Here is a 13,730-nt window from a genome sequence, read left to right as displayed (position 1 = left end):
TACAGTGGGTCAGAAAATTGAATGGAGTGTGTAGCAGGGGGAATGGGGAACTGGGGGTGGCCAATAGAAAGCTCCAGATGCCAGGGACTCAAGAGTTTCCCAGGACCCAACAGGGATGACCTTAGCCAGAAGTTATCATTTCAATCATAATGGAAAAAAATGTGTCAACATGGTTTTCATATGCGTTGATTTTTTGATTAGCAATGTTTAACATTCTCATACACTGTCGGTCAGTCATTTGTATTTCTTCTCTCTCTCTTGTTTTTATCATTTATTTATTTGGGAAGTGGAGGTGAGTGTGACCATCATGAGATACTTTACAACAGTCTATTCTCTCTTACTATGTGATTGGCAGGGACAGAACTCAGGTCAACTAGTTTGGAAAAAGTCTGTTGACTTTGAATCTTCAGATGTGTGTATTGCATTTGGAATACCCAGAGAGTTCAACAAATTATTATATGGTCATGGGGAGGGGCATTCAAAGGAGAGAAGACAAAACATTACATTATACAAAAATTAGAGGGCAATACTGGAGAAGGAAATAATAAATCAGGGTGGGAGATAGGGGGTAGGAAAGAAGAGGAAATATGGGATGCCCAATTAAGACTAAAGGCCTTTTGAAAAAACCACTTGGAGACCTGCGACTATAGAAGCTTCCTAAAATTTATACTAGTGCACATGTAAAAAGAGTTTTAATGAAGTTTCTCTACAACAGAAGGACACCACATGCTAGCAAATAAAAATACAAGTACCAGGAATTGGTTTCATCTTTGTGAGTTTTGGGCCAAAGGAATGTAAAATATCCTACATTTACAGTATTACAAGCTATTTGCCAGGGTTCTTGGTTACCTCCAGCACTCATTGGTAAAAACCTAATGATGAAGTCACCAAAAACTGGACTTTCAGTATATAAAAAAATCAAGCTGGTACTCACTTGTAAACTTCACCCTTATTGGCTATCATAAGTGCTGAAAGGTGGTATCTGCACTACCAGAGGAGAACGGTTGCAAGCTGCAACAAAGACTGGCCTGGAAAGGCATGCCAATTGGTGCAACAGTGGCACAAATACTTTGAAAGTAACCAATCACTTTCTTATTGGCTCTTAGGTACTTTTCCTGAGATGAAACCCCTTTCTGTCACTGTTAAAAGGCATTGTTAACATGTGCCTAGATAAGTTATAAGCCCTAAAGGAGAACCTACTACTGGTTTTCTGCTAAATGGCCATAGTATAAAATAACCCCTAATGATCTCTACTCATAAAACAGTACCACTATTAACCTTCATCAGCAAAACTTCCCCTTGCAGCATATGGCTTTAACATAGAGGCCCTTAACTTTTCAACATGTTGAAAGTAAGAGATGGTGGAATACTCAGCCCTAAGTAGGGTGGAAATGAAAATTTGTGGTAAGGCAAAAGGTCAGTGTGGAAGGAGAGAAGTGGAAACAAAATCTTAAAAGAAACTATTGGCATTTGATAGCTGTGGGAAAAAGCAGAGCCAGCTTTGACATCACATGATGACATGACTTGTCTTGACCCATGGTGGGTTGACTACACTACAGAGGAGGACTCAGATAAAATAGCCAGACAACCCAAAATCAACATAATGGAGAAAAAAAGAAAGAAAGAAAGAAAGAAAGAGAGAGAGAGAGAAAGGAAGGAAGGAAGGAAGGAAGGAAGGAAGGAAGGAAGGAAGGAAGGAAGGAAGGAAGGAAGAAAGGAAGAAACAAAGAAAGAAACAAAGAACCAGAGAAAGAAGGAGAATGAAAAGGAAAAACTCAAAGTTTAGTGTGTGGGAAATCTCAGGTGAAGAGAGTAACTATGGAAGGAGTGGGGGTGATTGTATGATCAGACTCCACTGTATGAAATTCACAGAGAAAAATCCAAATACTATTTTCCAAGAGAATCTCTAAATTAGCAACTTTCCAATATATTTTATGCGGGAGAAACTTTTGTTTAATGTCAAAGAAATGTATTTTTTAAGGAATCTGTAATCATAAATAAACCCCAAGGCTTTCCTTAACCACCCCCTAGTTCCCACTCCACTCTGACACTCTTTGTACCCCATAGCATTTCTCCGGCACCTCAGGCTCTGCAGACAACAGATCAAATATCTAACCAATAGAAATTCAGCATCAAAGGGCATTCCCCAATCCAAGCTCCAAGAAGCTGACTGACAATTCTGGGTTTCCATATTCTTCAGCATGAACCAATACAAGCATTAAGTTCTTCTACAGAGAAAGTTTTAACTTTCTCTCTAGAATTTACTCATATAGCACACTAATTTTTCTTCAAATTCTAAATTCATTTAAAATAAAGTGGAAATGCTTTATCATAGCCAGCTCCAATTAATAAAAAGAACAGGTTTCGGGCAGAATAAAGTTAATAAGGGATCTAAAGCTTTGTCTTGGTTGGGTAATTTATACATGTATTTTGCCCAAGCTTTTGAATGTGAATTTGAGAATGAGACATTCTGACTTCTCACAAAGACTATAGTCTTTCTTTGAAAGATTCCAACAGCTCTTGAGAACAGTCCACATGAACTTTATGTCACTAGTTACTCTTTTTAAAATAGACAAGGTGGGAGGAGTCTCTATTGATTCCTGTTGGATTCTACAGACAGGCCGGTTTGTTCACTCTAATGTGTTGTTCTTGACCCTCTGTGAACACAGTATGGAACCTGTGTTCTGCACAGGTTCTGTCTGCAATAGAAAGTATTACAAACAGACCCAGGAAATGAGGACAACAGGGTCATTTTCTGTTCAGCCTCTTAGAACATTCAAGCTGACTTTATTTTCCTTTGTCACTAGATGTCACTGCATACACAAGTGTGCTCCCATAGCTGAAGCCATCAGAGCCACAGAGCTAGGCTAGGATGCAAGTTTCTGGAAGCCTTCACTGTCATCTTACTTGGAAGATATCAGTTTTTTGGATCTCTTTGAGGCGTTCTCAAAAATCTAGTTTAATTAGTCTAATCTCTCCTAATACTTTGTCATTTTCCTTATTGTGTGAGATCCAATATAAATGTGCCCAAGCCTTTTGCCTTTCAGTGGGATCTTTGGCAGGACTTAAATGTGGTAAACTAATCTTCCTCTCCATTTCTTTCTTTTAGAACTCTGGACAGGATATAAATTGGCTATTTATCTCCTGTTCCTAATTCAGGCCTGTATCCTATAAAAAAACATTGATTTGTCTTCACGCAGAGTAAACATTAAATCAATACTCATAACTGACTTCAAATATGTTTGCTAGCAAGTGTCCGTATACATTTGCTCCAAGCTAAAAGAGTTTGCTTTAAAATGAATAGTTCCGTTATCCAGTCTCCTTCCACATTTCAGGCCTCTATTTGTGTTTACTGAGTTCACAGGTGTCCTTGGTTAAACTGATGGGCTTCTCCCATCATTTCCCCTAGCAAGATTTGCTGTCTTTACAACAAGCCTATAAGCAATTCCTTCACGTTCATGTTCCAGGGCTCTAAGGAAAGAGTAATTCAAATTTCCCCAAGAAAATTGGTGAAAATCCTATCTTCTGAAAAATCTCCCACCTCAGGTGGAATGTCACCTCCCTGAATTGATCTGCCCATACCTCCTGGCGGGGGAGGCGGGGCGGGGGCGGGGGAGGAATTGTACCTTTGGCAATTAACATTTAAAGTCTGCCACCTTCCTTCTGAGCTGCAGAGCCAGACCTGAACAGGCACCTGGAAAAGTCAATCTCTAACTTCACAGTGACATCTGCTCATGGTCCCCAAGAATAATCATCATAAGGTGTTAAAGACCCAAGTAATGATCCCCAGTCTTCTGTGTAGCTGTGGAAAACCTAGGCCTCAATTACTTCCTCTACAAAAATGAAAAAAGAAATTATGCCCTTTATCCCACCATGTATTAAGAGAATCAATCAAGGTATAAATTGTGCCAGTTAGGCAGGGGAGTGATAGAATAACACATCTGTAATTCTTTTATTGCAAGGTATGCACTTAGATTAAAGCATGGATAGATTTGTAACACTTTGGAAAGTGATAATTAACTTCTTAAAGGCTCATCTTTAATGTTTTACCCAATGATCAAACATGATTAGTGGATCACTGGCCGGATATTGTCCACACAGCCAACAGGCAAATGGAGAGAAATTAAAATACAAGGGAGCATGGCAGAATGTGGTTGCATGTTCTGGGCACCCAAGTAGACCACTCAAATGAAGAAAACAGAGCTTTTTTATTGCCATGGAAACTGAGATGCTTGCCATGAGAGGGTCAGACTGGCAAGTCAACACAGGAGTCTCAGAAGAGTCAAACTTGCTTGTTGTTAGCCTTCCCATCAGCTTGATTTCTAAGAAGTACAGTCCAAGAGAAAACTGCAAATGTTGGTGAGTATAGAGTCATACTCTGATGCGGCTAAGGTAAGCAAATCAATGATCTAGGAGGATTAAATTTTCGTTGAAGTGCACATGATTTATGAATGTAGTAAAGGGGAAAAGAGCAGACAAAATTCAGACAATTTTAATTAAATCTTAAATGCAATTGGGATTTGTCCTCTATCTACTCTTTATACACTTGTTTGCCCCTTTTTAAAAACTTTTGCTGATGATGGCACATTTGGTAAATGGTGGCTTCAAACTCTGGCCAGCTCCTCTCCTCAGTTTAGATTGCTTGTGGTGCTCACAAGGCCAAAACCATCGTCTAATTAAGGGCAGGATTAGCGCTCAATAGCCCACGTGTTGTTCTTCGTGGCTTTCAGCCCTCGTGGTTTCTAGCTTCCTTATGGTCACTGTGGCCACCTAGAAATTCTTTTCAGGATTATAATAACCAGATCAGCTGCTGCAGCCTGGAGCCCGGCAGGACAAAGGGAGGCAGAGGGCACTCCCGCAGGGGAGTTGGTTCACAAATCCCAGCGGGCATTTCGGGGTCACATCAAACCAAACCATCACGGAGCCCCATTTGATAGGGCTCCATTCCATAAGACCCGCTGCCTCTTACTTAAGGTCTGTGGGATATGCTCCGATAGGATGCACTTTTGCCAAAAGAAATACTAGCAAGATGTTGGGGGTGGGGTAGAAAACACCCAGGCCCTTGATGCCGACTCCTCTTCACACATATTTTTACTCTTTTGCACAGCTCTCCACTGAAATCGCAAGGTAGGTACAGGAGTTTCTTCTAGGATCTGTTTTTAATTCTGACTTGGGGAGAGGTCATTTTAATAACCACAAATAGGAAACGAGGGGGGCATTTATTTTATCCAGAAATGATTAAGAGACTGTTTCCCGATTCTGTTTCCCTCCCCAGACAGGTTTCTTCTGCCCCACGTGCCCAGAGACTGCACCGTGTGAACAGCTTTTTCCTAAGTAGCATCTGGTCCCTCTTGGGGGATTCCACAGACGTTTTGTCTCTTTCAGATTTTCAATGGTGTCCTCTGTGGGTGGGAGGGGACCATCTGGCTAAGCGTCACCTGGCTGGCTGAGCCTGCCTAGCTACCCGCTGCTCACTGCTGAGCATTCCTCTACATCAAACAGCTATGAGACCCACCAGGGACCTGGCTGAGTGATAGACAATGGGGCTACAGAGCTAGGAAGATGGTATCAATAATAATACTTTTTATACCACAATCTGCCAATAACAATACTTTTAAGCAACAAGTTGCACCACGTGGCTTTAGAACAGGGATTTATCAGGAGCGAGTTGGGGTTCAGCCTTGACGTCATTTACCTCCTCACCACGTGGGCATTTGCCTCTGGCCTCACCCTCATAGCTTTAGACAATTTATCACTGAATGTTTTACGTCTGAAAAACAGAGTGGTGGTGGTGGGGGAGGAGTTATATTTGCTTTAAAGGGCGATAGTAACAAGACTACCCAGGCACAAAAGTATGGGTTTCAATAGACTAGAACTAAAGTGTATGTCTTAATCATTTAGTAAAAGAATTTTTTACAGAGAAGCTTGTGTGTTTGGGGACAAGCAGTGAGGGATTGTGGCATCTCGGAATTGTTACCATGCATGGGATGAAAGGGCAGCCGGAGAATGTTTATTGGAAAGCAGGGAGATGGAGGTAAAGGGAGAAGGACATCCTGACTCGAACCTCTTTGGAGGGCTACAGCAAGGTGTGGCCAGCGGAGGGAGTAGGTGATAACTAGGCCTAAAATCCCAGTTTCCTCTCACTCTGTAAATCTCTCTCTGGCGCCTCCCTTTTGCCAAAGCAAGCAGCAACCCTGCCCATTTCCCTAGGCATGGAAAGCTTTTTACTCTTGAGACATTTGGCCTAAGGGCTTTTATCAGGGAACTATGATTGACTCAAATACCCTGCAAATGTACTGGGTAGCTGATGTACACCAGGGTAGCCTAAACCCTAACTGATGGGAAATAGTAAATAAATACACTGCACCACCACCCCCAACTCCCACCACCTCCCAGAATTCCGGCATGATCTAGCAGCAGGGTGCTCAGTGACAGCTCGAATAATAACGCATCCATCTACTGGCTTGTACTGTTCCTCTCTCTCTTCCGTGTGCTTCTGTTGGCACCTCCCATCAAATTCACAATTACCACTGTCTTCCTTAGCTAAGATCGAATCTCTGATTATCCTTAGTGCAGGCAGTACCTAAGGATCTCCTCCCGCTGGCTTTCCAATGTGCATAACATGAAAGGAAGCAAAGGGAGACGGGATAGAAATAAAGGCTTTCAACACACCCCATCCCACCCTACCCCCTGCAAAAAGCAAGCATTCAATCTCATGCCTGGCTAGCCACAGAGCATGCCATGTAGCTTGCAAGCAGTTACTGTACTGTCTCCTCTCTCCACTTCACTTTCAAAATACATGCCAGTCATCCTTTCAGGCTTTCTCCCTGTATTTTGGGCTTTAAGTATCTGTGGGTTCCATGCCCCTAGATTTAACGAAACTCGAATGAAAAATACAGGAAGTTTTTTTTTTTTTCTATAACTGTCCATGCACCTTTTATTTTCTTGTCATTACTCTCTAAATAATATGTCATAGTGACTACTTATAAACCATGTGTGTTTTATTAGAAATTGTACATAATATAGAGATGATTTAAGACACACAGAAAAGTATTTGTTAATTACATATCAAAGTATGTGTTTTTCTGAGGGACTGGAATATCCACAGAGGCTGCCTACACCAAGGGTGACTGAATTTAACTTATTTAACTGATGGGTTATTGGTTGAACAACCAGGTTGACCTAACAGCACAGAACCAAGGGTACTCAACAAAAAGCAGAATACTAATGTTCTTAAGGGATGAAAAACTCAGTTTCTCTCACAACAGGCTAAGGAGAGATAATCCAATTCCAAGTTCTCAGAACTAAACACATACATATAAGACACACTAAGGGGACTCAACATTTAATATTTATAAATGTGTGTGTATGTGTGTGTGTGCATGTGTATAAAACTCAATAAAGAATAAGAGGCCATGAATTTGAGAGGTGGTGGGGGGGAGGCTGAAAAATTGGATGGAGCAGAGGGAGAGGGAAATGTCACGAATACAGTACTTGTACTGGCTGGTTTTGTGTGTCAACTTGACATAATCTGGAGTTATCACAGAGAAAGGAGCTTCCCTTAAGGAAAGGCCTCCATGAGATCCAGCTGTAAGTCATTTTCTCGATTAGTGATCAAGGGGAGAGGGCCCATTGTGGGTGGTGCCACCCCTGGGCTGGTGGTCCTGGGTTCTATAAGAAAGCAAGCTGAGCAAGCCAGGGGAAGCAATCTAGTAAGCAGAGCCCCTCCATGGCCTCTGCATCAGCTCCTGCCTCCAAGTTCCTGCCCTGTGTGAGTTCCTGTCCTGACTTCCTATGATGATGAATAACAATGTGGAAGGGGAAGTAAGCTGAATAAAACTTTTCCTCCTCAACTTGCTTCTTGGTCATAATATTTTGTGCAGTAAATACAAACCCTGACTAATACAGTACTCGTTTATGAAATTTTAAATTAACAATTACAAGTAAAAATTTTAAATACTAAGGTTCTTCCAGTTTCCCTTGTTTAAAACTTTTTCCTTGGTGGTACTATGTACTAAAGCTGGGATCTTTCACATGTAAGATAGTGCTGTACCATGAATATTATTTCCAGCCCTAAATATTAAAGGTATATGTACACATGTACATATATGCATGTGTAAACAGATAGACACATAGTTTATATGATACTCATAATATTTGCTGTCATATTATACTTTCTTATATATTAATATTTTAGCATATTAGTACAAAATTCCATTAACCAAAGCGAATCCCGTAGGAAGCCCTGTGTTGATACAGTACTGTGAAACAACACGGGGCCTGGTGAGATAGCTCAGTGGTTAAGAGCACTGACTGCTCTTCCGAAGGTCCTGAGTTCAAATCCCAGCAACCACATGGTGGCTCACAACCATCCATAATGAGATCTGATGCCCTCTTCTGGTGTGTCTGAAGACAGCTACAGTGTACTTACATATAACAATAAATAAATCTTTAAAAAATGAAAAAGATCTTTAAAAAAAAAAGAAAAGAAACAACTCGATTTGTAATATATGTGAGGTTCTGAGCTCCTAATTCTGCACATTTTAGCTTGTTTACTTTCAGAACAGGTCTGTGAGGCAGGAGGTTTGATTCCTCTTGCACAGGTATCCAATGGCCATACAATTTGCCTCAACTAAGTAACAACTCAGGGCTGGTGGGACAGTGGGCAAATTTTTGTTTTGTTGTGCTTGATTAGCATCTTACATCAGGAAATGTTCAACAGAGGAAAGATGATTCATAGTAGGATCCTGAATAATCGACATGGAATCATAGAGATGTTGCTACTTACAAAGATGCTGTGGGGAAACACAGAGACAAAAACATATCCTAGCTTCCGGTCCCTTCTGATAAGCCCATTTCAGCTATTTCTGTCTTTGTCTGAACCCACTCAGAGTCTAGAAGGAAAATGAATCATAACAGAATAGGAAAAAAGCAATACATGCATCTCATAGTGAATAGCAGCTGACTACTGTAGCCACAGATAAGAGATTCACAATACATTAATTTTGCTAAAATTCAGTCACCTGGTCTGGTCTTATCATCAAGGGAGGCTGTGCATCCAGTAAAAAATTGATCATGTTGATTTGTACCACAGGTACTGATATAGTAGCAACTAGAACTGTAGAAGGTAACTCTAGCTCACAGGGACAGCATGTCTGTGCAATAAGGCAGGTGATAAAAAGATTTGGGAGGTTTTAATATTCACAAAGGATTTAGATAAGCAGTACTCTAGAGTGAAAAATAGACACTGGGAAGAAAGAGAAAGAGATGGACAAGATTCTCTCTCTCTCTCTCTCTCTCTCTCTCTCTCTCTCTCTCTCTCTGTGTGTGTGTGTGTGTGTGTGTGTGTCTGTGTGGTTTATGGAGGCCAATATGGATAATCCATCATGAAATGAATAATTATAAATAAAATCAGAAAGAAATAACTAATTTAGGGTTCCTTTGAATATCCGGTTAAAATAATGGTGGAATTGGTGGATGTTGTGGAGAAAAGAAGTGAAATTTTATTCTTAACTACAGTTTAGAACCATACACAGATTTTGAGAAACATGGTACCATAATCAGGCCTATATTTTGGGGATATGGCAGCAGGCAGCAGTGGTTTTGGGGGGGGCATGATTTGTGTTTGCCAAAAATTCAAATGACAAAGTTCAAGCCCCTGATATTTCTAAATGTGACTCCTTTTACAGACATTAAAGACATATCTTCATGGAGTTGATATCATCAAGGTGATGCTATTAGGATAGGCCTTGATGCAGTACAACCACTATACCTATAGCTCAGTGGATGAAGGGTTGCTGTACCTACAGTTCAGATCTCCAGCACACATGTGAAAAGGCTGATACATCACCGTATGTCTGTAGTGCCAGAGTTCAGCAGGAGTGGGTTTGAGGAATGGAGATGACCCAGTGTCAGCAGTTCACTGACCAACCAGCCTAGTCAAAACAAGCTTAAAGCTCTGTAGTAAGGTGGGAAGCAAAGGAGGAAGACACTCCAGGTTGACCTCTAGCCTCTACACTGACATTCCATTTGACCTAACTTTTCATACAAGGTAGAGAACAAGACACATGTGCAACCATTTACACCACACCCTGGTAAAGAAAAAGAAAAATAGGAAAGGAGATGACCGCAAAGATACACAGAAGAAAGCTAGTGTGACAACCTAGAAGAGAGGCATATAAGAAAGAAGAGACACATATCAAGAATCAAGCCATGTTGATATTTGTACACAGATGTTTGGTTCCTAGAACCAGGAAAGTGTGCATCTCTCTGATGTTAGCCACCATGGCTGTAGCACTTTTTATATGTGTCCTTATCAAACTAACATACTGCATCTGGACTTGCTGCTAGGTATGAGTCTATATGTAACAATATATCTTCTATCAATGAATTTGTGTAGCATGTATCAAAACCACAAATATTTCCCATTTTGAAGTCTTTGGGATACACCATTGTAAAAACTAACACCATATTAAGAAATGAAATCTCTTGAAACATTATAGCAAGAGTATGTGGATCTAACTTGCCAGGCCACCGATAGGACTTAACTGGCCAGCCCGACATGTCTGCTATCTACTGCCACAATGACAAACTACCAAAAATCTTAGTAGATAACCCACATCCTTTTTTATTTGTTTATTTGTTGTAAAACTAGACATCAAGAGATTAGATTTTTTTATTTCGGATAAAGTTTGCTTATTCTGCTGACTCATTTCTTTGTTGTTTAAGGGTCAGTCAGCTGCAGTCTGGCTAGAGTAGGCTGGCCTTGGCCTTGGCTCTACTCTAATAGACAGAATCTTTTCTGAAACATGAGGGGGCCAAAGGAAGTCAAATCCAGATTCCAGAAGTAGAGAGAACTCACGGGATAATGGGAATAACTGTAAAGTCATATTACAAAGGCAAAGCACACAACAAATAATAAATAAATTATTATTATTAGGGATCATATTTGCAATCAAGTAAAGATAGATCCCTCTACAAGAATGAAACCTGACCCACAATACCATTTACAAGAAAACACCAACCAGAATGCCCTACTCAGGATAAAATTTCCCCCAAGTTAAAGACACAAATGACAAAGGAGCTCTTGAGGAAGATGCTCAACTAATGACCATTTGACCTAACTTTTCTTACAAGGTAGAGAATAAGACACACACACACACACACACAGAGAGAGAGAGAGAGAGAGAGAAAGAAAGAGAGAGAGAGAGAGAGAGAGAGAGAGAGAGAGAGAGAGAGAGAGAGAGGGAGAGAGGAGAGATGGACAGAGAAACAGAGGCAGAGACACAGAGAGACACAGAGAGAAATTGAAAGAACTCTAGCTAACCTGAGCAGGGCACACATGGCCTTGCTCAAAACCACTAGATTACATTCCTAAAGCTAGTCATCAAGGTCTATTCCCTTATTTGGCCATTTCCTCCTTTGAGGCTGACTACCAAGGTCCAACTATCAAATTATTCAAGTCCAGCAATCAAAAGCCTACCTTAGTTTATTTAATTAACATGCCCCATTAAAATTAAACATCTCATCCTAACACAGGGTTTCTGATTTTACCTTTATAAACCACCATTTTCCTATGGGCGAAGTGTTTTTCCTCTTTATCCAGAGACAGTCCTTTGTCCTCTTGCCCCCTCCCCTGCTGGGAACTGCTACCTCTGCCCCCTCTCTTTTGTTCCTTTCCCCTTCTCCCTTGTCCTTTATCATCTCTGTCTTTTTCTTCATTCTGTTTTTGTCTCTTATTCTCTGTCCTTTGTCTAGCTGGTGCGAATAAATCTACTTTGTGCTGAGAACTTGGTTTTGGGAGTCCTGATCTGATATAGATACTTTCAGAAACAAAGGAGGGAAGAAAAAAAGAAAGAAAGGAAGAAAGAAAGGAAGAAAGACAGAGAAAGAAAGAAAAAGGAGAGAGAAAGGAAGGAAGGAAGGGAAGGGAGGAAAGAAAGAAAATAAGAAAGGAAGAAAGAAAAAGGAGAGAAAGAAAGAGAGAGAAAGAGAGAGAGAGAGAGAAGGAAAGGAAGAAATTATAACTCTCCTGCTCCTGTGGCTCAGCATTGGGTATAACTGGTCTGTCTCTGCTGTGAGTCACAGATGACTGAGGGGTCGGTGTCGGGCATGAGTCAGGGCCTAAGACAAAGATAGAACTTGATGGAGATGGTAGGAGGCAGAGCACAAGGCTCAGCAAGTTGAGGCATTATCTCAGCATTCCGGTGATTTCTTCTCTCCTGCAGCTGGCGGAGGTGGATGGAGAGCTTCCTTCTGCACCATAGGAAGAGATCCCACTCAGGCAGACCTTGGGCTGAGGGCTCAAGTGACTCCAAAAAAGAAGTGGTTGATTCAGAGAGGTTTGTAGATCTGCTTGGGGGGAAAAAAAACCCAGCTCCCCTCCCATCATACTGTGGGCCAGTTCAACAGACCATATCACCCTGCCATTGTATGCGACCCCAGGAGCCAGTTACACAGTCAGTTTGAGAAGTTAATATTTAGAAAGCCTAATGACTCTAGATTATTTCCTGTAAGGAAGAAATAATAAGGCAGTGTTATCTGGTGTCCCACTCTCATGTAGATTTGCATTTAGCAACAGGGGTTTGTCTATTTGTTAGTTTGTTTTGTTTTTGTAATTCTCTTGCTCAATAACAGTTCAAATAATTGTGAAGAGTTATTTCTGCATTTTGCTTTTTTAGGCAATACTCTTTGATTTTTGAATGCATAGTAACCTGCCCATAATACATAAATATTTGTGCATTAGGTTTAAACAACCAGTACATCTTCCCCCACCCCCCAAAAATGAAAATTCTATTACCCTAAAATGACTTAGGAAACAGAACTGAATCTTTGCCAAATAAGGTGCCTATTGGCCTTAAGATGCTGAACTTGAAAATGACTGTCTTAGAAACAAAGGCTAAGTGTGGTTGGCTCTCACTCAACGGGGCCACTAACATCCTTAATTACAGGACATGGCATCATTTTGATTCACAGCAGAATAAAAGGCGTCTATTTGTATATTTGGAAGTTTGACTGAGGATTTCCTGATGAAGTCATTTCTGCCTTACAACAGCCCTGCTTGTACACTAGAGTTAAAACCAGGTCACCACTATTTCCAGGCAAGTGTGAGTGTGTGTACATGTGTATGTGTGTGTATGTGTGTGTGTGTGTGTGTGTATACACATGTGTGTGCCTGTGTGAGTGCCTGTGTGTGTGCTAATACACACTTTATTCCATAGTCTAATTAAGACTTACACATAAATAATTTTCTCTAAGATGAATACCTGTGATAAATCAAAATTTTAGTTGAAAAGGAAAACAATTTTAAGTCAATTTTAAGTCAAAACAATTTTAAGTATTTCACAACTGGATAGTGAAGAAGAGAGAACATATATAGTCAAATCTTTTAGATGCCTGCCTCACCCTAAAATGAATGGATACATTATTTAGTGAGAAAGACAAACAAAGGAAAGATTGCTCGTTATTATATAAGAGGGATGCCTTTGGCTTCTTACCACTATATACTTAGAATAGTTATAAATGTGATATAACCTGACTTTTTTTAACATGTAAAAACATATTTTAATTAAATAGAATTGAATCATATTCTTGTTCCCCTTTTGTACCACCGCTCCTCCCATAGACCCCCCTTCAATATCTACAATATCTTTTTTGTCGTAGTCCTAAAAATTTATAAAATATTATAACAATAAAAATAAGTATTATAAAAGTTGTTTGATATAAAACAA

This window comes from Mastomys coucha, unplaced genomic scaffold (assembly GCF_008632895.1).
Source record: "Mastomys coucha isolate ucsf_1 unplaced genomic scaffold, UCSF_Mcou_1 pScaffold15, whole genome shotgun sequence".
In the NCBI taxonomy this organism is placed as follows: Eukaryota; Metazoa; Chordata; class Mammalia; order Rodentia; family Muridae; genus Mastomys; species Mastomys coucha.
The sequence above is the reverse complement of the archived record's forward strand: the minus strand, read 5'-3'. Positions refer to the sequence as shown.